The sequence below is a fragment of the Coturnix japonica genome, chromosome W, assembly GCF_054131305.1.
Source record: "Coturnix japonica strain WE chromosome W, WE-NBRP24, whole genome shotgun sequence".
NCBI classification, from domain to species: domain Eukaryota; kingdom Metazoa; phylum Chordata; class Aves; order Galliformes; family Phasianidae; genus Coturnix; species Coturnix japonica.
The window spans coordinates 16,417,069-16,440,539 of NC_140701.1; the positions used below are offsets into that span (position 1 = coordinate 16,417,069).

The following is a 23,471-nucleotide window of genomic DNA, read 5'->3' on the forward strand; positions in this document are numbered from 1 at the left end:
CCAGTGTTTACGGGTGTCATGACTGTGTTCACCTGTATGTGCTGTGGCAAATATGTAAGAAGAATGAGTATCTATTGTTATATGTGCATATTTTAGACAGCCAAATTCAGGAACGTGAGTGACATTTGTCTGACACAGTTGAAGAGGTGCTGTGCCACATGGATGTGTCCCAATTTGAGGCAAAGAGGTATCAGTCAAATTATGTAGCCGGTATTCAATCATAAACACAGCATATTGCATAGCAGAGAGGATCATTCTTAACACAGTTTTCCAATCGTGAGGGGTCATAGCGCAACTGTCACTGTTTGCAACCAAAAGATTGTATGTAAAGGCTGACTGAACTCTGTATGTTCTCACTGACTCCCTTAGCTCTTTCACTGCCTCACAAGGCAGGGATTCCAAATGGGGGACCTGATTAGGAAAGGTTTGCAACGTGTCAGCATCACCTCTTAATATTGTTTCTTTTCTGCCTTGTTCTAAGACATCACAGTACGCTGTAGGGAAATTTGTCATTCCTGCTCCAAACAAAGTATCAAGAGAAAATGCGTCCGATTCGCTTTCTGGATCTACAGGACCTGGGTCACAACGATCCTCTGGTTTCAGTCCATCCGCGTCTTTAACCACGTTATACACGGGCTGCACAGACGCAGCCGCGCACGACGAGGGGGGGGCGGCACGGCGAGGCGCAGAGAACGACGTGTGCGAAGCAGAGGGCGGGGGGGCCGTAGAGACCGACAACGCGGCGAGAGACGTGTGTGGGGGGGCAGGCGGCCGCTGGCTGGGAACGGCAGCTTGTATCGGGGCGCGGCCGCTGTTCTTTCTTGCGCTGGGCTGGAGGTTTCTTGACCGGCGACGGCAGGTGACGGTGTTGTGGTTGTCCGAGCGGCAGTTCTGGCACCACACACCGACAGCTTGGCAATTCCGTCGCAAATGTCTTTTAACGCCGCACCGGAAACATTTAAAAGAGGTGCTTGGGCCTGCACTGGTTACCGCAGACGCTTGTAAGGGTGCAAGAGCTGCTAACACTTGATTCTGAGAAGCCTCAGCCTGTGCCTTTAATCCTGCCCCTAGCTCTTTAATAGCCTCAACTATGAAAGCCTGAGCCCCCGTGGGCACACTCGATAATCTGTCTAACGCCTCCTCTATTGTCCAGTTACTCCTCAAAGTACTTAGAATGCCACGAGCTGTAGCATTACAATTCTGAAGTGCACAATGTTTTAGCATTATTTCCCTCATGTACTCTGGTACTCCAGCCTTCTCTATGGCTCCAGCTACCTTATCTAGAAACGCTCCAAAATCCTCATTTCTTCCCTGCTGGATTCCCATATAAGACGGCAGCCCACCTGGCACCTTGATCTTATCCATAGCCTGCCTGGCCAGATACATTGACTCTCTACATTTAACTGGTCCTAATAAAGCCTGGGCCTCCGTCCGGATGAAAGGACCCACCCCTAATAGTTCTTCTACGGTGACATTATACAAGGGATCTCCGGGCTGCCTAACTATCGCAACGCTCTGTTGGCACATCTCTTCCCAATAAGCATTAAATAGCAATTGTTCGTGCTGAGAAAAAATCAACCTAGCTATAGCCCGACAATCAGATGGCAACAAAACCTGAGTACTCCAGATATAATCCAGTATCTGTCTCGCTGGCTCACTTTTTACTCCAAACTGACTGACCGTAGACCGCAATTGTGACAAGAACTTCCAATCTAAAGCACTGATAGCAGCCTGTGTCCCACCTGCAGCACTAGGCGAATACCCCCCCGGCAGCACCGCCTGTCGCACCGCTTCCAACGCCTCACCGTCTCCCACCTCTAAACAAGCCCGCGCCAGCGCAGCCCAAGCCCCCCCCCGCTCCCGCGCGATGGCCTCCGCCAGGTCACTCTGTGCCCCAGGGAGCGGCTCATTGCAAAGGGGGGTCGAGGGGGCCGGCTGTAGCGCCATGGTCGATGCAGGCGGCTCGTCTGCTACAGATGTGCCGGGAGACGGAGACGGGGCACTCGGCTCCGCAGCCACCGGCAATGCAGGCTCGGCAGCCGACGGCAACTTTACGGTGGACAAAGCAGGGGGCACCGGGCAATCTGACCACTCATTATAATTCTTATTCCTCCCCTGCACAGCACTAGCTTGTTCTGCCACTTCCTTTTCTGCCTGATGTAGCAACAAATCATTATAAACCACACGCCACCACTTCCCGCATTTTTTAGCTGTTTTCTCCCCATCTAATATTCCCTGAAAAATTGCATCTCCAAATTTACGCCACTCAGCAAGATCATACACTAAATGCGGATTCTGAAATAACCCTTTAGCATACCCATACGCTAATAACTCAGGGAGTTCCTTTTGCAAGTCTGTCCCCTTAACCTGACACTTTCTTTTCAAAAAGCAAGAAAATACCTGACACCTTTTCTTAAAAAAGCAAGAAAATAATTCATAAACCGCTTGCTTTCCCATACCTATTTGTCAGCACGCTGTTGCAGCCTTAAAGGATGTTGTCGGCCCGTATCGGCTAGGCCCTTCTGTAAGGTCACGTAGAGCACCTGCACCTTCTTTTCATGGCGCATGCTATCCCCACTGCTTAAGGATCCGAACACCTTCGCCGCTGCGATCCTTCCTGGTAGGCCATGTCGGGGTCACCAATTGTTGCAGAACGGCGGGAGAAAAGCAGACGACCACACCTGTCATTGACATATGATCAGCTATTCTCGTTTATTCCTTGGCTGCGTGTACCTTTATAATACGGATAATTAGCTCATACATATTGCAAAAGTGGAGCTCATCATTGGTTCCCAATTACATACCATCCCCGAGTATCTTTGCAGCTTGTTGTTATCATCCTGAAAGTTACTCCCTTGCCGAGTTCACAAAACCATGGTTAGTTTCTCACCATCCCAGGGCATCCTGTTGATCTCACTGTCCTTGCAGGTGGCATGGCTGCTTGATTAACTGCACCGTGTTTACGACCCTTCTCAGCTAGCTGTAAAAAACACTCTCTACAGAAATCTACTTTGAGATTTTAGGAAGTGGGTGTGTTATGGAAGTGTCTGAGACTGTGTGAAAGCAAAACACTGGGTTATGGCAGTAAGCTCTGCTGACTAATAGTTGAACTTCTGAAAAGCAGTTTTGTTGTGGAGCTGATTCCATTGTAAACGCCATGGATTTGCACACCACTAAAAAAGTAAAGCTACTTTTAGTACTTAAGGCTGTCCTTTTTTTAAAGAGTTTGGGATTGATCTTTCATTATCACCACGCTCGATCTTGGCAATGAAAATAAATAGCCACGCTCATGCTTCCTCTTGGCTGGAGAAAATGTAGCTTCTGCTCAGTTTCTCAGTTATGCTGGTGCTTTGTGAAGATGCTCAGATTTTAAGTTTCAGATACAGAAGAGAGATTAGCTGAGACTTGTTGCTAAATACATTGCCAGTTCTGGAAAGTTATCGCTGCTCAGGTGCTTGTTGTGCTTTAACTCTCACTTTCATAGACAAATGAATGTCAAGATACAGGTGTTTTAGAGGGTACAAATGCAGTCTTCCTTCTGAACAGGACAGTTCATATGCCTGTGTTCCTAATGGATTTTTTGGTGGTTTAAACTGTTGTTCAATACTTAAGGTTTCTCTTTGTTTTCAGTTTCAATCGCTTGGACCTTCCAGCCTATAAGAATTATGAGCAGCTGAAGGAAAAGCTGTTATTTGCAACTGAAGAAACAGAAGGTTTTGGGCAGGAATAGCTGCGATTTGCACCTTGAAGAATGTGAACTCAGTGTGATGTTCTTCTTCGCTTCTTCTGCTTGTTGCACACTTCATAGTAAAGTAGACTTGACTTGGATTATTTAACAATAGTAGCGTGTAAGTAAATGGATGTTATCCTGAGGTTTTATCCACGTAAACTCTGGATTTCTACCGAGCACTTTCATAAACCTTCTCACTGGCGGTGAAAGCTATTCTTGCTTCACAGTTTTACTAGGAGGAAGATCTGCCTATTCCAAAACACTGGATGGGTATTTTACCGTATACAGCTCAGAAGGAGAAGAAAAAAGCCTTATGAATAATCTGTTTATGTTAATTCTGACAGTGAAACCTAGTTATCTAACATATTTACAGGAGAGATGAAATTAAACAGGATAATGCAAGATTAAGCTAAGACAACTAGTTTATGTTCTGCATAATGATTTCTGATTCACATAAGGAACCTAGACATGCCGTGGATGTATAAATATCACCCAAAAGGCTTTCAGCCCTATATTTTTAAAACACAAAGCAGTTCTAATTGAAATAGCCTTAGCCCTAGTTCTATAGGGTACGGCTGTTGAATATTGTTATGGTTGAAATGTTTAGTTCAGGAAAAAGATAAATGCTTGTATATATTTTTGCAGTCTCGGATTCCATTTCCTCCTTGTTTTCTTTCTTTAATTTAAGTGGCGTGTTTGTGTCTTTCCTGCTGTATTGGATGGGGAAAGGGGGCTGGATATCCCAAGCACCAGAACTTACTTTAATGTACTGCAAACTAAGAGTCAGATGGGAAAAGCAGTCTGTGAAACGCTGCATTTGGCCAAGCAGGAAAGTAAACCTGCCAGTGTGTTCAATTGGCGACGTTCTTGAAGTCTGAAATAATGTTTACTTACACGTTTTGCTTTGTAAGCCAACAAGTCCCAGGTGCCTCTGCAAAATAGATTTGCGGCCCTGGAACCCGAGGGAGAGGTGAATACAGATGTGGAATCAGCCCCACCTGTGAGGGTGCCTCGGGGGAAGCGGACACACCCGCACCTCAAAACTTCTTCCACACGGAAGGATAGAAGGGTAGTCGTCATAGGTGACTCCCTTCTGCAAGGAATGGAAGGCCCTATATGCCGGCCTGACCCTACCCGCAGGGAGGTGTGCTCCCTCCCCGGGGCACGGGTCAGGGACATTGCTGGGAGACTTCCCAGTCTGATCTGCCCTTCTGATTACTATCCCCTGCTGGTAGTTCAGGCTGGCAGTGAAGAAGTTAGTAAAAAAAGCCTGAAAGCTCTCAAAGATGATTTCAGGGGACTGGGGCGGGTAATCGAAGGAACAGGTGTGCAAGTGGTTATTGCATCTGTACCTTCAGTGGCAGGGAGGGATACTGAGTTGGGCCTAAAAACCCACCTCTTAAACAAATGGTTAAAGAGTTGGTGCAGACATAGGAGTCTTGGTTTTTTTGATCATGAGGCAATTTATTCGGCACCTGGCATGACAGCGGCAGATGGAAGCGGCCTGTCTCAAATGGGTAAGAGGGTTCTAGCTGAGGAACTGTCAGGACTTATTGACAGGTGTTTAAACTAGGTAGGATGGGGGAAGGGGACAAAACGAGGGCCGCTGGGTCTGAGGCGGCAGTTCAAGACTCAAAGCAGAGCTCGCTGGGTGCAGACAATGGAGTTAAAAGGCATGGAGAGGGGTGGGGAGATGCTGCCTCTCTCAAGTGCCTGTATACCAACGCGCGAAGCAGGGGGAATAAACAGGAAGAATTGGAGCTCTGTGTGCGGTCAAGTGGCCATGATCTCATTGCGATCACGGAGACGTGGTGGGACAGCTCGCATGACTGGAATGTTGTCATGGAGGGCTATGTGCTTTTTAGGAAAGATCGGCTGGCAAGGCGGGGTGGTGGAGTTGCTCTTTATGTGAGAGAGCAGCTAGAATGTATTGAACTCCACCTGGGCGAGAGTAATGTAGAAGTTGAGAGCTTGTGGGTGAGAATCAAGGGCCAGGCTGGCAAAGGGGACACTGTTGTGGGTGTGTACTACAGGCCTCCTGATCAGGAGGAGGAGGTTGATGAGGCCTTCCATAAGCAACTGGAAGTAGCGGCACGCTCCCAGGCACTGGTACTTATGGGGGATTTCAATTATCCAGATATTTGCTGGACGACCAACACGGCCAGGCATGCGCGGTCCAGACAATTCTTGCAGTGCATTGAAGATAACTTCCTGATGCAGGTGGTAGAGGAACCGACGCGGGGTGGGGCATTGCTGGACCTTATTCTCACCAATAAGGAAGGACTTGTTAAGGAAGTAAAAGTTGGGGGCAGCTTGGGATGTAGTGACCATGAGATGGTGGAGTTCGAGATCCTGAGTGGAGGAAGCAAAGCAAAAAGTAGGATTGCTACCCTGGACTTTAGGAGAGCCAACTTTGATCTCCTTCGGGACCTACTTGGGGCTATCCCGTGGGCCAGGGTGCTAGAAGGCAAGGGGGCCTGTGAGAGCTGGTTAGTGTTTAAACGGCTCTTCTTCCAAGCTCAGGATCGGTGCGTCCCTGTGACTAAGAAATCGGGAAAAGGTGCAAGGAGACCTGCGTGGATGAGTAAGGAGCTCATGTGCAAGCTCCACGGAAAGAAGAAAGTACATGATATGTGGAAGAAGGGTCTGACCACTTGGGAACAATACAAGAATGTAGTCAGGGACTGCAGAGATGCAACCAGGAAGGCCAAAGCCCACCTGGAGTTGAATCTAGCTAAGGAGATAAAGAATAATAAAAAAGGCTTTTTTAAATACGTTAACAGCAAAAGGAAGGCTAGGGAGAATGTGGGCCCCATACTAGGTGAGGGGGGCGCTCTGGTAACAGGGGATGCTGAGAAGGAGGAAATACTGAATGCCTTCTTTGCTTCTGTCTTTAGTGAAAGAGCTCTCCGTCAGGAATCCAAGACCCTGGAGGTTGATGAGAGAGTCTGGGGAATGGGAGATTTCCCTTTAGTCAGGGAAGAGGTGGTCCGTGAGTGCCTAGGAAACATTAAGGTCCATAAATCCATGGGACCTGATGGGGTGCATCCGCGGGTGCTGAGAGAGCTGGCGGAAGTCGTTGCTGAGCCGCTCTCTGTAATCTTTCAGAGGTCTTGGAGAACTGGGGAGGTGCCTGAAGACTGGAGGACGGCCAATGTCACTCCAGTCTTCAAAAAGGGTAGAAGGAAGACCCGGGTAACTATAGGCCAGTCAGCCTCACCTCTGTCCCAGGGAAGGTGATGGAACAGCTTGTGCTGGATGCCATCTCCAGACAACTGGGTGATAAGGAGGTTATCATGAGTACTCAGCATGGGTTCACCAAGGGTAGGTCGTGCTCGACCAACCTGGTGGCCTTTTATGAAGATGTCACTAGCTGGGTGGACAGGGGGAGGGCGGTAGATGTAGTCTACCTTGATTTCAGTAAGGCTTTTGATACTGTCCCCCATGACATCCTTATAACAAAGCTGAGGAAGTATGGGATAGATGAGTGGATGGTGAAGTGGGTTGAGAATTGGCTGACTGGCAGAGTGTAGAGGGTTGTCATTGGCGGTGCGGTGTCTGGCTGGAGGCCTGTAACTAGTTGTGTCCCCCAGGGGTCTGTACTGGGTCCGGTCTTGTTCAACATCTTCATCAACGACCTTGATGAGGGGATAGTGACCACCCTCAGCAAGTTTGCTGATGACACGAAGTTGGGAGGATTGGCTGACACGCCTGAAGGCTGTGCTGCCATTCAGCGAGACCTGGACAGGCTGGAGAGCTGGGCAGTAAGAAACCGGATGAGGTTTAACAAAAGCAAGTGTAGAGTCTTTCACCTGGGTAGAAATAATTACATTCACCAGTACAGGCTGGGGGAAGACCTGCTGGAGAGGAGCTCTGCTGAGAGGGACCTGGGCGTCCTGGTAGACGACAGATTAACCATGAGCCAGCAGTGTGCCTTTGTATCCAAAAAAGCCAATGGCATACTGGGGTGTATTAAAAAGAGCGTGTCCAGCAGGTCGAAGGAGGTGATCCTCCCCCTCTACTCTGCCCTGGTGAGGCCTCATCTGGAATACTGTGTCCAGTTCTGGGCTCCCCAGTACAAAAAAGACAGGGATCTCTTGGAAAGAGTCCAGCGGAGGGCCACTAAGATGGTGAAGGGCCTGGAGCATCTCCCCTATGAGGAGAGACTTAGGGTACTGGGTCTGTTTAGCCTTAAAAAAGAAGGCTGAGAGGGGACTTGATCCAGGTTTATAAATACCTGAGGTGTGGGAGCCATAGTGGCGAGGCTGGTCTCTTTTCAGTAGTGTGTGGGGATAAGACTAGGGGTAATGGGATGAAAGTACAGCATAGGAAGTTCCGCACAAATGTGCGGAAGAACTTCTTTACAGTGAGGGTGACGGAGCACTGGAACAGGCTGCCCAGGGATGTGGTGGAGTCTCCTTCTCTGGAGATATTCAAGACCCGCCTGGACGCCTTCCTGTGTGACATGGTGTAGGGAGCCTGCTTTGGCAGGGGGATTGGACTCGATGATCTCTAGAGGTCCCTTCCAACCCCTACAATTCTGTGATTCTGTGATTCTGTTAAGTCTTTTGGTTTTTCTATAGCATGTTCTGTAGAAATAAAACGTTGTTCCTATGAACCATTGGTACACTTTGCTGTTCTTTATGTTTTGGAAACATCCCGTGGATGCTGTGGATAACCCCACAGCATCTGCTACCCCAGGTAATACTGGACTTCCAGCTGAGATGAATGACTTTACTGCTCCCAGCACTGCTTGAGCAACCTGGTCTGTGTGAATTCATACTGCATAACAAATACATACTTGTATGTAGCTGCCAATTAATCCCAATTCTCAAGCATGAAAATAACTTCTGTTTCGATTTTTGCCTTATGAAAATGACATGAAAAACTGAATGAGATGCTGAGCTGCTGATGGACAAATTGACAAAGCCTTATTGCTCCAGGTAGCTCAGGTGTTCCTATATGAAGCTGCACAGTAAATGTGCCATGTCTTCATCTGATCAAGCAGCTGGAGCTGATATTTTAATGTGTTTCTATTCCAGAAAAAGAAAAAAAAAAACTGAAAGAGAAAAGCCTTTTAAAATTGTCTTGTTTGCATCATTCTGACGTGCTGCGCTCTGTCTGTGAATTCAGCTCTTGGTTCTGTTGGTATCTGCAGCCCCTGATTCTTGTGGTGTCTTCATTTTCTTCCAGCATCACTGTTTGTGTATATATGCTCTATTGAACAAGGACATGAACATCCAGCAGCACTGGATGGTAAAATACTGTATGAAATTCATTGTGGAAATTTCCTTGTATTGTAATTTCCAATACTCAGGTGACTGTAACAATATCTCTGTAAGTCAAATACTTTTATAAAATGACTCAAATAGATGCTCGTCCTGTTGTTATTGGTTTGGTGTTACGAAGCACAAGTGTAGAAATGAAGGATTGAACTGCTGCTGGGGGTTGCAGGTAGGCTGGGATTCTGTCGGGTGATATTTCTGCCTGCTGGGGATGTGAGCGGACGTTGGGCCCGAGCCCCGCTTGTGTTGGTCACAGCACAGGGGCTGCGGGAAACACTGGGAGAGCAGAGCGGGGAGAGCCGGGCTGTGTGCAGGCCAGGGCATGACATGGAACCTCGGCAGCTGTGCAGCTGCTGAGCTTTTCCCCCAAGTCTTCAGACTCTCGGGTGATAACAATGTGCAGCAAAGCCAGCTGGGCACTGCTGATATATCACTGCAGGGTTAGGGGATGAAGCCCTGCAGCACCCGCATGGCACTCCCTGTAATCTGCCATCCTTATGTGCACAGCTGCTGTAGGTGTTGTTGGAGCAGCGGAGTGGCAGTGCTGTGCTGCAGGGCAGCTACACACCCAAAGGGTCTCCATAGGCTGCAGTGATGTGACCCAAGTCCCACACTCACTTTCTTTCCCATTCCCAAGAATGACATACCAGTAGCAAAATATGTTTTCCCCTTTTCCCAGTGTCCAAAGACAAAGATGAGGTGTCTTAGCAAGTGCACCAGCAATGTGTGGAGCAGAACCGCCTTGGGAGCCACTGTCACACCTGAGTCAATCTGTTCTAGGCTTCCCATGGAAATGTAGCATTTTGACTCTGTTAGTAAATCTTTGAGGTTGCATTTGACTTGCTGTTGCAATGTCTGCTGCTTGCTCTTCATGCAGCTAGTCCATGTATTTGTTTATGTAGTCAGTGCTAGGGTTTGATTTAGACAGCTCCGCCATCTTTTCAAGAGCTGCTCCATGGCCGGCTGTGGAGAGAGGGTGAGTGGGAGAGGACACCTGTGTCCCACAGTGGCTCCTCCAGTCAGTAAAGGTCCTGAAATTGGTCTCTTCAGCTAATAGGGAGCTTTCCTCAGCTACCATGTGTTTGGAAAGAGGAAGAGCAGTCCCAGGGCCTTCAGCTGTGAGACTCTTCACACAGACCTTGTGGAGACATCTGCAGGTGTAGTCTGGGATGGAATGGCTCCTGTTTGGCTCTTGTTACCTACGTGCGGCATGTGGTTATTGATCTTTGAAGGGAGCAACATAGGAAAGAATCCTGTTCTCATCTACTACCTAATGCTAAGTCATTCCTCCTCACGGGGAAGTGACTAAGCATTGGTCCTGGGTGCTAGGAGAGGAATGTCAGATCTGAAACCAGTGTGAATGACGGACATCCTTGTTTAACACAGGGCCACTCTGTAGTGCAGAGGTGCTTGTGAGTTCAGAAGATACGTGCTGAAGGAGAACTGCCTTGCTGTTGGACGTCATCAAGCTGCAATCTTCCCAGGCAACAGCAAAACAGGCAGAGGTGTGTGCTCCAGACTGTGCCACCGTTTGATTCTGTTCCTGAGGCGAGCTGCACTTTGCTCGCTGCAAATTCCAACTATATTTGTAGGAATTATTACTATGAATAACACAATGGTGGTGTTTGAGTCGCAGACAGACGCAGCAGAGCCCTTTGCTCTGATCTTTTCACTCAAGCAGCTTTTTGCCATCCCCACCTGGAGCCATTGAAGCGTGCAGCCAGGAGCTGGACTCAGTGGTCCTCGCAGGGACCATCCAGCTCAGGAATTCTATAATTTTACAATCACTGAGCTTGGCAGACTTGCAAAGAGTGTGGGTGTGACAGCAAGCAATTAGCATGGCCAGCATCAGGAACTCATGGTTATGAGCTTAGGGCTGGTTTAGGTTTGCCAAGCAGGGGGACTAATGCTGGGATCCTTCTCTCCAGCCTGGAGGCTCTCACACAGCAGCATGGTTCTGTGTTTGGCAGGTGGGTTGGACCCAGGCTGTGCAAGAATCAACTGGGCTCTGCTTCAGCTGCAGTCTGAGGGCCTTTGGCTGCAGCCAGCTGCTGTTCACACAGGGTGCAGAAAGCTCCAGAGCCACACAAGTGCCTTCAGGCTCCGAGTGAAACCCCACAAGCTGAGGGGAAGGAAGTGAACATCATCAGAGGTGGGGACTGCACAGCACTGATATGTGGTGACAGATCGAGGTGGGCGGTGAAGTTGGGAAGACCAAGAATGAAAGATGGGAAAAGCAGCTGAATTTAAAGGAAGAGATGCGAAACCAACAGGATCATCACCCTGTAATTGCCAGCCCAAACAAGGGACGTTTTGACCAGCGACTGCTCTGATCCACTTAACAAAAGACACAAAACCACTCCATAAACTTAGAAGAACTGCTCAAAGCCACACTGGTTTGCTTCCATATCTCTTATGGGACGGCACCAGCCAAATCGTCCCTTCTGGTCTGAGGATGAGGAGGGTCAGATCCTTTCAGAGCACCAAACCTGGCAGCCAACCTCATCACCAAACAAGCGGAGAGAATCCAAACGCCAGCACTCTCCATTCATCATCCCACTTCCTCGCTGCAGTCAGTCTGATGCTTCATGAGATTCAGAAGCAAACAAAATCAATACAGTCATCTTGATCCCTGCAGGAACACGCTGTGAGCAACAGAACACCTTCCTGGAAGAACTACCTCCATGAACAGAGGCAGCGACCACCTCCTCCCCTCCTACAGCCTCATTGCTTTCTCCTTAAGTATCACCACACGGAGACTCGACCCTCCCTGGCACCCAGGCACCAAAGGGCTCTTTTCATGTTCTTTACACCAGGCTGGGAAAGAATCTTGGCTTCAAAACTTCCAGAGCAGCAAGAAGGAAGTATTGGTTCTCTTCACAGACAGCCTTGGCTATTCCACTGCTGCCAGTGGGGAACATCAGCAGAGAGCATCTCTAAAGCAGAGAGAAGCATATGTATGAGAATGAAAGTAAATTAGGTCTGAGCAGGATTAATTGGGATTTAATTGAACTATGTGAACTGGAACTCGGGTCACAAGCTGCTTATTAACCTGCCTCAAGAGATCATGCAGCTTGCACTGCAGGAGCACAAGGATGCACTGTGAGCAGGACGGCGTGTGGTCAGAGAGGGAGACCTGCTTGAACAGTCAAAAATGGAAGAGAAAAACTGCTTGAGATAGATGCCTGGGAATTTGAGGACTTACCGCACAGTCTTTCTTTCCTTTCCTCTTCTGGGGAGGGAACCAAGTAACACCAGCCAGAGCTCACCCAGCTCACCGGTCCTCCTGCAGCCCAAGTGGCTGCCAGGCAGCTCCCTGCTACAGCTACACTTGCCAGGGAGCCTACAGAAATCCCCATTATCAATCGACTGAATCCCCATCTAATCCCCCGCTCCTATTAACAAACACTGCCTTTATTTTGCTACCTCCACGGGGGCTCTTGGAGCCAATATCCCTCATGAGAGGCAAATTAATTAAGACATTGCACCGTTTCCTCTTTCCAGGAAGGTGGAGGTGTTCTGGCAGACATTTTGCTGCTTCCAAGTCAAGCACGGACACACGCATGCCTGAAAGTATGAGCCAACCACCTTCACACAGATCGAAGGAGCTGAATGGCCGCCCCTAAACGGGTCACTCTCGTGAACAGGCCATGGATGTCCTTGTGTTTCTACAGAGCTCCAGCAGCTTTCATAGTAAACACACAGAAAGAGGCAGCATGACTTTTAAAAAGTTATTTTTGTTTTAATTTGAAACAAAGATTATATGTAATTGGTGTGAGATATTTTTGTCATGTTTCTTTGTCCTGAGATCTCCAAGCAACTTCGGAATGCTTTTGTCTTGCATGCTTTGTTCTGTTCTCCTCATGCTGCCCACCTGACTCATCCACCAACAGCAAGGGAGATAAGCAAACGCGGTCCTTCTCACACTGATGGTTCCAGCAAATGTGCTGTTAGGCTTCTGGTAGAGAACAGACACAGCACAGCACTGCTGCCGGACCTGGGCTCACAATGCATTTGTCAATTGAGGATGTCAGTCTGTGTATGCAAAAGGATGGCAGACTTGCAGACCCACCACAGAACCCTTTTCTTCAAAGCCACTGTAAGCCCTGTGGCACCTAACACAGCAGGTTTTCCTCCCGTTGACTCATTCATGATCAAACAAACCAAGCAGTGAGCTGGCATCTGGAAGCTCCAGATGCCTTACAGAGACTCTGTGGCTATGACACCACCTCTCTCCAGTCCCATCTAGCCATATTTCAGGCTAACACTGGACCGTCCCTGGCCCTGAAGAGACAGACCCTGAAGGAATGCAGTGTCTCCAGCTCTTACCATATATCAAGTCCCAAATAGGTGAAGTCCTCTTTGCTGCTAATGCATTGGAAGCCCTTCCCTTCCAACTTCCTTAGTTCCTCTCCGCAGTTCATGAAAGGGAAAGCACAGCCATGCCTGAAAAACAGACCACGCAGTCCGTTGCCATTGGTGCACCTCTGAGGAAGCATTCCAGGCGATTCTGCTGTCCTTTGTGCCTTCCTGCTCAAGCCCTTATCATTTCCTTTTGCTTTCCTTCTTGGATTTCTTGCTCAGCTGAGCAGCACTTGCCTTGGGTTTCTTCACCGTCTCCCAAGTCTTAGACTCAAAGCTCTCCGAGTCCTGCAAGAAGCAATTTGGAAACAGTCAGCGAGCTTTCTAACAACTGGCTGATGCCCAGCTCATTTCAGGCATTTATGTGAAAGCAAAAATACGTAAGTGCTGGGTATTTCCGCTGGAATGCATCTATATCAGGCTGAGCCTACATTTAGTAAGACTTGAACAACACCATCCCTGCTTCCTCTGCATGTGTTTCTGGATGAGTGTGAATCCACACACAGCCTGTTACCACAGAGGTTGTTATAAGCTTAAGTGCCTAAATCAGAGTATCATCATAGTATCATAGTCTCGTGCGGGTTGGAAGGGACCTTAGAGATCATTGTGTCCAACCCCCCGGAATTCGAGCCTCCTGTGTAGCAGAGCGGCACTTCTACCACTTGCGCCACAGGGGGGGATTCGAACCCAGGGCCTCCGGTGTTGCAACGCGGCATTCCTACCACTTGCGCCACCGGGGCACACAAATCAGGCTTTGTAGAAAAAAAACACCCCCATTTTAACAGCAGGACAAAAACCAACACTAAACAACAATTATTCACACCAGAAAAAGGAGAAGATATCACAGAATCACCAGCATGTATTAAACCATTGAAAAAGTATTTCTGCCAAATTTTCTTCCTTATCATGTGTGAGACAAAAGGTAAGCCTCAAAACAGCAGTCAGAATGTTACGTTCAGAGCCTTTACACCAAGACCAAAATCCAGGCAGGGCACCGAAGGCAAAGCTCTTTTCACCTGGACTAACAAGGAATCCTAAGCTATAAAGTTTGTTTCCTTCAGGCAGATGACAGATCATATTTCAGCCATGGGAAATAAAGTCTAGTTATCTGGTAAAGACACGAGGGAACAGCACCAGTCTCATTGGAGAAAGCGCACACACACAGATTGCCTATTTTCATTAAATGCATTTGAGTCTAAATATTGCTTTAGCATCTTGGGTTCTAGCAGTCAGAGCTTGCCAACTGGAAAAGGACACACAGAAAATGCCAGAGCAAGATCTGCTAGCTTCAAGCTCCCAACACAGAGCACCAGATAATAGAGGGGCAGACATGCATCTGACAGTATCCTTTAATCAAAGAGTCCTGTTCAATCATCTCTAAAGTCACTGGGCTATTATAGTTCACATCTGTGTGGTTTCCCAAGGAAAGTGAGTTGGCTGCCTTTCCAAAGGCTGTAATCAGTGCACGGGGAGCAGCGAGGCTCTGCAGAAACAGAGCAACAAGCAGCTATTACTCAGGTTTGTAGATTGGTGCTGCTGAGAAGTGAACACTGATGCCTTCTGCTGTTCGAACCAAGGTAGTCTCCAAAGCCTGAAGCCTCTAAAACAAAGAAGCTCATCTGTACCTGAACCTAAGCATCATTCCTAAGAAATGGAGAGTGTCTCTTTTGTTTATTGTCATGTGAATTAATCACATGCACAGGAAATCATGGGGACAGTGCATATACGGAGAAAATAAGAAATAGAGCATATAAACAACCTAAACACAAACAAGCTTGTCAGTTCTATCACATTAATAGGACAAATGAGGGCCAGAAACCCCACACCTAACAAAGAGGTCATCATTCTCAAAGAACAAGCACTAGATATACAGTATCTACAGAAGTACAGAAGAGAGACAAGCTCAAGGCGCAGGGACACCTTTCTTCCTCCCATGCCACTTTTGTTTCTCTCGGCCCTTGGAGAACAGGGGATGCTCACAGTCCATCGCCAGCAGTTCCAGATGGGCTGAAAGGCCACCAGTTGGGAACACCAACACGGAAACGTGGGACAAGCAGCTCCATTTCCAGGGAGGGACGTGAAGCCGACCACTTCATGGCTCTGTGATTGCCAGCCCTAGCCAGGCACATTTTGAGCTGCTAATGAAAGAGGCAGCACCACTATTCATATGTTTGTTTTGCTTTAATTTGCAACAAAGAGATGCTAAATGCATCCAAAATACATTTCAATATGAAATCAAATAATTGGGATACTGGTAATGACTAAAGTTTCCTTAGTTCCTCTTCGCAGTCCACAAAAGGGAAAGCACGGCCATGCCTGAAAACAAGACCACGCAGTGTGTGTCCTTTGGTGCACCTCAGAGGAAGCATTCCAGGCGATTCTGCTGTCCTTTGTGCCTTCCTGCTCAAGCCCTTATCGCTTCTTTTTGCTTTCTTTCTTGGCTTTCTTGCTCAGCTGAGCAGCACTTGCCTTGGGTTTCTTCACCGTCTCTCAAGTCTGAGACTCAAAACCCCCCAAGTCCTACAAGAAGCAATTGGGAAACAGTTAGGGAGCTTTCTAACAACTGGCTGACAGCTGCTTTGAGAGCTCAAGTCACCTGACCGAGCAGCTTTGGGGGCCAGCACTGGAAATTGCCTTCCTGACCTCAGGGCACATTAGAAACTCCACCTTTGTCTAGTTCCCAAAAATCCCATGCAAACCAGAGCCTAAAGTCCTCTCTTGCAAGGCGGTCCGTGCTGGGAGGGTGGACCCTCTGCCTGGCAGCTCACAGGGCTCAGCAGCAGCTGCAGGATAGGATGAGCTGGCACCTCAAGGCTGCTGGCGTGCAGAAGGAAGGACAGAACCAAGTGCGGCACTCTCAGCAGTGCCGGGGCACACTGCCATAGGCAACAGCTACAGACGGTTCCCTCCCAGCTGACTGCCTGAGCATTCCTATTAATCTCACACAGCGCTACTTACTGCCTTTGGGGACTTGGAAACTGGCAGGATGATGGCCAGCACACACAGGAGCTGGAAAAGGGCTCCAAACAAGAGTCCATAGCGCAGCACGTTCTCCATTAGGGTGGGCTCAGGGATCTCAGGTGATGAGAAATGCAGTTCAGCAGCCATAGAGCAGACAGCTGCTGCTCCACTGCTCTCACAGAGGCTGCCTGCTGTGAGGGGGGGGAAAAATGGCATCGTTAGTGTCAGGCACTGCAATGGGGTTACTTCCTGCTAGCAAACATTTCCAGGCTGACTTAGAGAGTTGCTGGGATGATATCCAGGGCCTACTGACTCGCGAACAAAGAGGGACATCAAAGTTGCATTTCAGTTGCCTTTGTCCGCCTGCCTAGGAAAAGACCCCTCAGCCTTCAGTACTGCTGCACTTGCAGGTGGGGGGAAGATAAGCAAGAGAGGACGGGTGGATGTCAAATAAGGGAAGAGCTTAACAGACAAGAATAAACCTATCCCTGAGCTCCATTACACATGCGTGACCACTGCCTTATTAATATTAATACCAGTATTATTCACAGAATTAAAGTTTCCCATGTTCACGTACCTGGTTGTGGACGTGTTTGCTGTCTTGCTGCTGCTGTGCTCTACAACGCCAGCCACAGAAATAAAGCGTGAAGAAAGCTGATCTGTTGAAGACAGAGGAGTGAGCTGTGCTTAACCAACACTGCTTCAGAGCACGCTTACAGTAAGGCACACCTACCTTACAATGGCCACGCAGGAAGCTCCAGACACAGCTCCGGACTGTTTCCATGAAGCCCAATTGCATTTCACAGCCACTCACGCTCTGTAGCTCGACAATCTGCAACAGAAAAGTCACAAGATGCAAATCCCATCCCTCAGAGATGTCACAGACCTCCCCACTCATGGAGCAGTACTCATGTCATTGGGTGAGAAAGCAGACGTGTGCTTACCGAGTGAGCACTGTTTGCTGCCAGTTGCTGGTAGGACCCCACCTAACTCTAAGTAGGAACAGTAACCTACGCCTAACTCTAAAGCAGGAACAGAAACCTAGACCTAACAATAAAACATGAACAATAACCTATACCTAACTCTAAAATAGGAACAATCATCTGCTAACACTAAAACATGAACAATAACCTACTCCTAATTAAAAAACACTAACAATAACCTACTCCTAACAGTGCAACTAAACTTAACACTAAAATTGTAGTACAATGTGTAGAACAATAGAAATAGGGTTAAGATGGATCCAGGGGCCCTCAGAGGTCTCAGAGGAGGAGATGATGTTAAATGAAGCCACACGGCTAATGCTGGGGGCGAGGGCCACGCAGACAGTACGGAGCCCAGCGCCTGGACCAGCAATGGTGGAGCTGAGATGGTAAGGATGTGGGGCCTGGCACGGAGGTGTGGTGCCAGGCCAGCTGTGTCGTGGGCGGATCCACCTCTATGGGCTCATCAGGAGGTGGATCCACCTCCATGGGCTCCACGGAGGGGGTCACACGGCTGGTCCAGGCGTGATGGGAACGGGCTCTCTTGCCTGTCTGCTGCCTGATGGTCATGGCGGGCCCCCTCCTCCTCCTCTTCGACCCTGCGGTCCCCGGCTCCATCTTCCCACCTAAATCCTGGGAATCCTCCAGCCTCGCTCTCTTGGTTCCCAACATGGCTGTCAACGGCCGGAGCTCTAAGAGGCGAGTGCGTTGCGTGGGGCAGCGGTGACCAAGGTGACATGGCCAGGGTTCTAACATGGCAGCCGCACTGCTGGCACTGCTGGCACTGGCATTCCACAGGGCATGAGGAGAAGGCTGGAGGACAGGGCACGGCACGGGAGCCAGAAGGAACTGCCTGTGCCCAGCGAGCAGCCCTTCTCTCCGGCCAGCAAGAGGGCACAGAGGAGCCGGCCCTGAGCAAAGGGCCCTCGGCCACCTTCATCCTACCCCTTCTTTGACAAGGGAATCTCTTGGCGCTGCTATACGCAGCATGCAGCACCACGTTGATGGGGCTCCTGAGCTCAGCGCCAACAACAGCAGGCTCCAAAGGGTACCTGACTACGCCTGCCTGCTGGGACACACCAGCTCTGCTCTCCATGTTCAAATCCAGAGCCTCTCCTTGTAATACCTCTGACTCAGTTCGCATTCCAGTCACTCTGATTACATCCCACGTCCGCACACTGTGCTGAAACACACACGGGGCCGCGCTGCCTCACCGACCCTCAGTGGGGACCCACAGCCGTACAGCACCATCAGCACAGCAGAACCGGACCGTGCTCCTGATGCTGCCACTTGTCCAACCACCCTCTCGCTGACCCCATTCTGCTCAGGCAGCCGGTCCCAGCAACAAACACCAGCACAGAACTGAAGCCCCAACTCATCCCGCTCACTGACAGCCAGAGCAAGGACATGTTACACACCTTCGTTCAGCTCCACGCACTCGCTGGCACCGCACGCATTGCCTCTGCGTGCCGCAGCACCGCCAGCTCCTCCCCCGACATCCCTCCATTCCCCGCACCGCGGCCCGACCCTGTTGGCAACGCACAGCCCACTCCTCCCAGCTCCGATCACCTTCCCGGCGCCGCCACGCCGCCATGGCCCGGAACTGCTCCCGCCAGCACGAAGCGCTTCCTGCCCCTCCATCCCTTGCTCCTCCTTTCCCTTCACTTTCCATCCACACTCAGGATGCAGATCTCAATGGAGGTGGCTGCAGAAGATCATCTGTGCAGGCAATCAATGGTTCGTGCTGCACTTCACTGCCTTGTGCTCTTCACTGACTGCTCTGCTGTGCCCTTTCCTAACCCTGCAGGATCAGGATGGCCTGGCTGGCTTTACTGCAGAACCTCATCATCTGAGTCTGAAGCCTTGGGGGGAAAGCTCAGCAGCTGCCAAGGGAAGATTTCATGCCGTGTCCTGCACACAGCCCAGCCCTCCCTGCTCTGCGCTCCTGGCATCCCCTGCAGCCCCTGTGCTGTAACAAACACGATTTGGGCTCAGGCCCAACGCCCTCCCTGTTGCCGGCCCTCCCCCATGCCCATGTGCTGCACCCACAGCGGCTGCCCCAGCTCCACAGCCCCTCAGCCCCCTGCAGGCAGCACAGCCCCGGGCACCGGGCTTGGCCCCAGCCCCGAAGTGCTGCTGCACAGACTGAGCCCAGACCCACACCTGAGATGCAATGACCACTCATCAATCTTTGGTTTCCCTCCTTCACATCCAGGTCCTTTGCTGCACACAGCTCAACAATCCTCTCTTTCACCTCCAGCAGTGCTGCTTGCTGCCATGCAGGCAGCAGGAGGCAGTGCCTTGTGGCTCATTTTACCGAGTCCACTGTGCAGGCTGGTGGAAGGAGGAAGACGCCAAGGTGCCAATTGAAAATGGCCACGAGACACTCCTGGCATCCAGCCTCTCCACGTTGGGCTCTGGCTCAGCAACGTGCTCTCGCAGCACCCTGGCACTAAACACGTGGTGCTGCCCATCATGCGCTTGAAGCCATTGGAGCTGAAGCAGCGCAGCATGGCTCAGGGCCCTTCCGGCTCACGGCTCAGCTCTGGGCCCGAGGTGCGTTCACCTGCAGCCCTCCCGCTGCCCTCTCCTCCTCCACACTGCAGCTGGGCTTCCCAGGGCAAACAGCAACACACGGTGCATCAGAAGGCTGAAAGAGCCAGCCGGGAAGACAGACAAGCTCAAGGAGCTGAGCGTAAGGACACCCTTCTTCCTCCCGCGCTGCTTCCTCTCCCTTGGTTTCTTCTCAGCCCTCTCAGAGCAAGGGGATGCTCACAGTCTGTCGCTAGCAGTTCCAGGTGGGCTGAAAGGCCACAGGTACGGAACACCAACAGGGAAACAGGGAAAAGCAGCTGCATTTCCAGGGAGGGACCTGAAGCCGACCGCTTCATCACCCTGCAATGGCCAGCCCAAGCCAGGCACGTTTTGAGCAGCTACTGAAAGAGGCAGCACCAGTTTTAGAAAGTTTGGTTCGCTTTTATTTGAAACGAAGAGATGCAAAATGCAACTAAAACACATTTCAACACAAAATGAAGTAGGGAGGATACTAACAATGACTAAAGACATGCTATAAGGTCAGCTAGTAATCAATACGTTGAAACAGGGATCGAGCTGAAGCACCCTGAAGGAACGCAGCGTCTCCAGCTCTTGACATACATCAAGTCCTGCACGGGTGAAGCCCTCTTTGCTTCTAATGCAGCACAAGCCCTTCCCTTCCAGCTTCCTTCTTTCCTCCCAATTGTCCACGAAAGGGAAAGCACGGCCGTACCTGAAATCTCGACCATACTGACTGTTGCCAATGGTGCCACCTCCGAGGAAGCGTTGCAGGTGGTTCTGCTGTCCCTCGTGGATTCTTGCTCAAGCCCTCATCGTTGCTTTCTGCTTTCCTTCTCGGCTTTCTTCCTCAGCTGAGTAGCGCTTGCCTCGGCTTTCTTCACTCTCTCCCAAGTCTCAGTCCCCAAACTCTCTGAGTCCTACAAGAATCAATTCGGAAACGCTCAGGAAACCTTCTCAGCTAACAACTGGCTGATGGCTTGCTTTGGGAGCTCAAGTCACCTTCCTGGGCATGTTGGGCTGCCAGAACTGGGAACTGCCTTCCTGACAGTCGGGCACACAAGAAACTCCACATCTGTCTCATTCCCCAAATCCCATGCAAACCAGAATCTAAAACCCTTTCCTACAAAGCGGTCCCTGCATGGGCAGGTGGACCCTCTGCCTGGCAGCTCATAGGGTGCAGCAGCAGCTGCAGGATAAGACGAGCTGGCACCTCCAGGCTGCTGGCAACAGCTACAGATGGTTCCCTCCCAGCCGGTTGCCCGTGCCTTTCTCTCAGCCCGTGAGAGCACCACTTACTGCCTTTGGGGACTTGGAAACTGGCAGCATGATGGCCAGCACAGAGAAGCTGCAAAACGGCTCTGTAAAAGAGTCTGTGGCGCAGCATGTTCTTCATTAGCGTGGGCTCAGGGATCTCAGATGGCCAGAAATGCCTTTCAGCAGCCATAGCGCAGACAGCCTGCTGCTCTACTGCTCTTATGGAGGCAACTTGCTGCGAGAGGGAAAAAAGAGGCACTATTTCTCTCATGCACACTGCCGGCACAGGCTGACTTAGAGAGCTGTTCTGAAGATATCCTTGGGCTACTGACCCAAGAACTAGGAAGGACACGAAACTCACATCTGCATTGTCTGTAACCGCCTGCAAGGAAGAGTCCTCACACTCAAGCACTGCCCCACTTGCAGCTGAGGGGAGGAGGAGCTGGAAAGGACAGGTGGACAGAAAAGAAGAGAAAAGCTGAAGAGGCGAGAATCAACTTCTCTCCGAGGCAGATCACACCTTCATGGCCACTCTTTTAGGAATGCTCACCATTCCTAATCCTAGCGTTAGGAAGATGAAAATTCACCACCTACCTTTTCACGCTCCTCGGGTACGTACTGAGGGCTGTGCCGTGGCTGTGCTGCACATCACCAGCGATGAAAGAAAGCACAGAGAGTGGATCTGTTGCAGACAGTGCCAGGAGCTGTGCTTGAACTACGCTTATGGTAAGGCACGCCTACCTTGCAGTGGCCACACTTTGGGAGCTCTGCGACACAGCCACGTGTTGCTCTCCTGAGTCCCAGCTCCATTTCTCAGCCACTCACACTCTGCTCCTCCATGTTCTGCAGAGGAAAAGTCCCAAGAGGGAAATTCAGTTCATCGCAGATGTCATCAACCCTCCGCTCTCAGGGCAGTCGCACTCATTGCTTGGAGTGAGCAACCAGCTGTGTGCTTACCCAAAGAGCAGCGGTTACTTTTACTTCAGTGTAGCAGCCAATGCCTGACTCTACAGTACGAACACTAACCTATGCCTAACTCTAAAATAACAAAAGGAACATATTCCTAACTCTAAAATAACAACAGGAACCTATACCTAACTCTAAAGAACAAACAGGAACCTATGCCTAACTCTAAAGAACAAACAGGAACCTATGCCTAACGCTAAAACTAAACTGAACACTAACACTAACCTAACGCTACCATCAACAACAAAGAACAGAACAAGCACCTAACTCCAACAGGGAGAAGAAAGAACTGGGGGCCCACAGAACAGGAAGAGCAACAAGATGGAAGAGAAGATGATGTTAAATAATGCCACCCAGCAAACGCTGGGGGCAGGGGCTGCGCAGCAGGAAAGGAGCCGAGTGCCTGGACCAGCGATGGTGAAGCTGTGACCACGCCAAAGCGGGGCCTGGCACGGTGGTGTGGTGCCAGGCCAGCTATGCCGTGGGTGGATCCACCTCCATTGGCTAATCTGGAGGGGGATCCACCTCCATCGGTTCCTCTGGAGGGGGATCCATCTCCATCGGTTGCTCTGGAGGGGGATCCACCTCCATCGGTTCCTCTGGAGGGGGATCCACCTCCATCGGCTCCTCATGGGTGGTGGTCACAGGGCTGGTCCAGGCACGATGGAAGCGGGCTCCTTTCCCCTTCTTCCACTTGATGGTAATGGCGGGCCCCCTCCTCCTCTTCGGTTCTGGTGCCCCCAGCTCCTTCTTCCCACTTAAAACCTCACTACAATCCTCTCTCCCTCTCTTTGTGCTGGACATGGCTGCTACCTGCCCAGAACTCTCAGAGGTGAGTGAGCCGGGTGGGGCAGCAGCAACCAAGGTGAGAGCTGTGACATGGGGAAAATTCCAAAATGGCACCTGTGCTGCTGGGAGTGTCATTCCACATAGGATGAAGAGGGGGCTGGAGGGCAGGGCACAGCACGGGAGCTACAAGGCGCTCCCTGTGCCCAGCAGGCAGCCCTTCTCTCCGGCCAGCAAGAGGGCACAGAGGAGCCGGCCCTGAGCAGCGTTTGCCTGCGATGGACGGGCTGCAGCAGGATTGAATCCTGCCTTCGAATCGGGACACCGCAGAGCCTCCCTGGGGACCCAAAGACTTACGGCAGCGCCAACACAGCAGGCAGAAACGCGACGTGCTCCTGACTGCCCTCACTGTTAAAAGCTCCCTCCCTCTCCCTCCCTCCGCCCTATGACGGCAGCCCTTCAAAGCAACCAACACAACCACGCCAAACCGCAGCCCGGACTCGTCCCTCTCACTGCAATCCAGACCCACTCCATCCGTACAAACCTTCATCCACGCCGTTTCTTAACAGGGCCTCGGCGCCACCCGGA

General features: G+C 50.4%; 1 pseudogene; it reads right to left on the minus strand.

Moving 5' to 3' along the window:
• Window positions 1-15,789: 15,789 nt before the first annotated feature.
• On the minus strand, window positions 15,790-16,485 carry LOC146754563 (protein MANBAL-like; annotated as a pseudogene).
• Window positions 16,486-23,471: the final 6,986 nt, after the last annotated feature.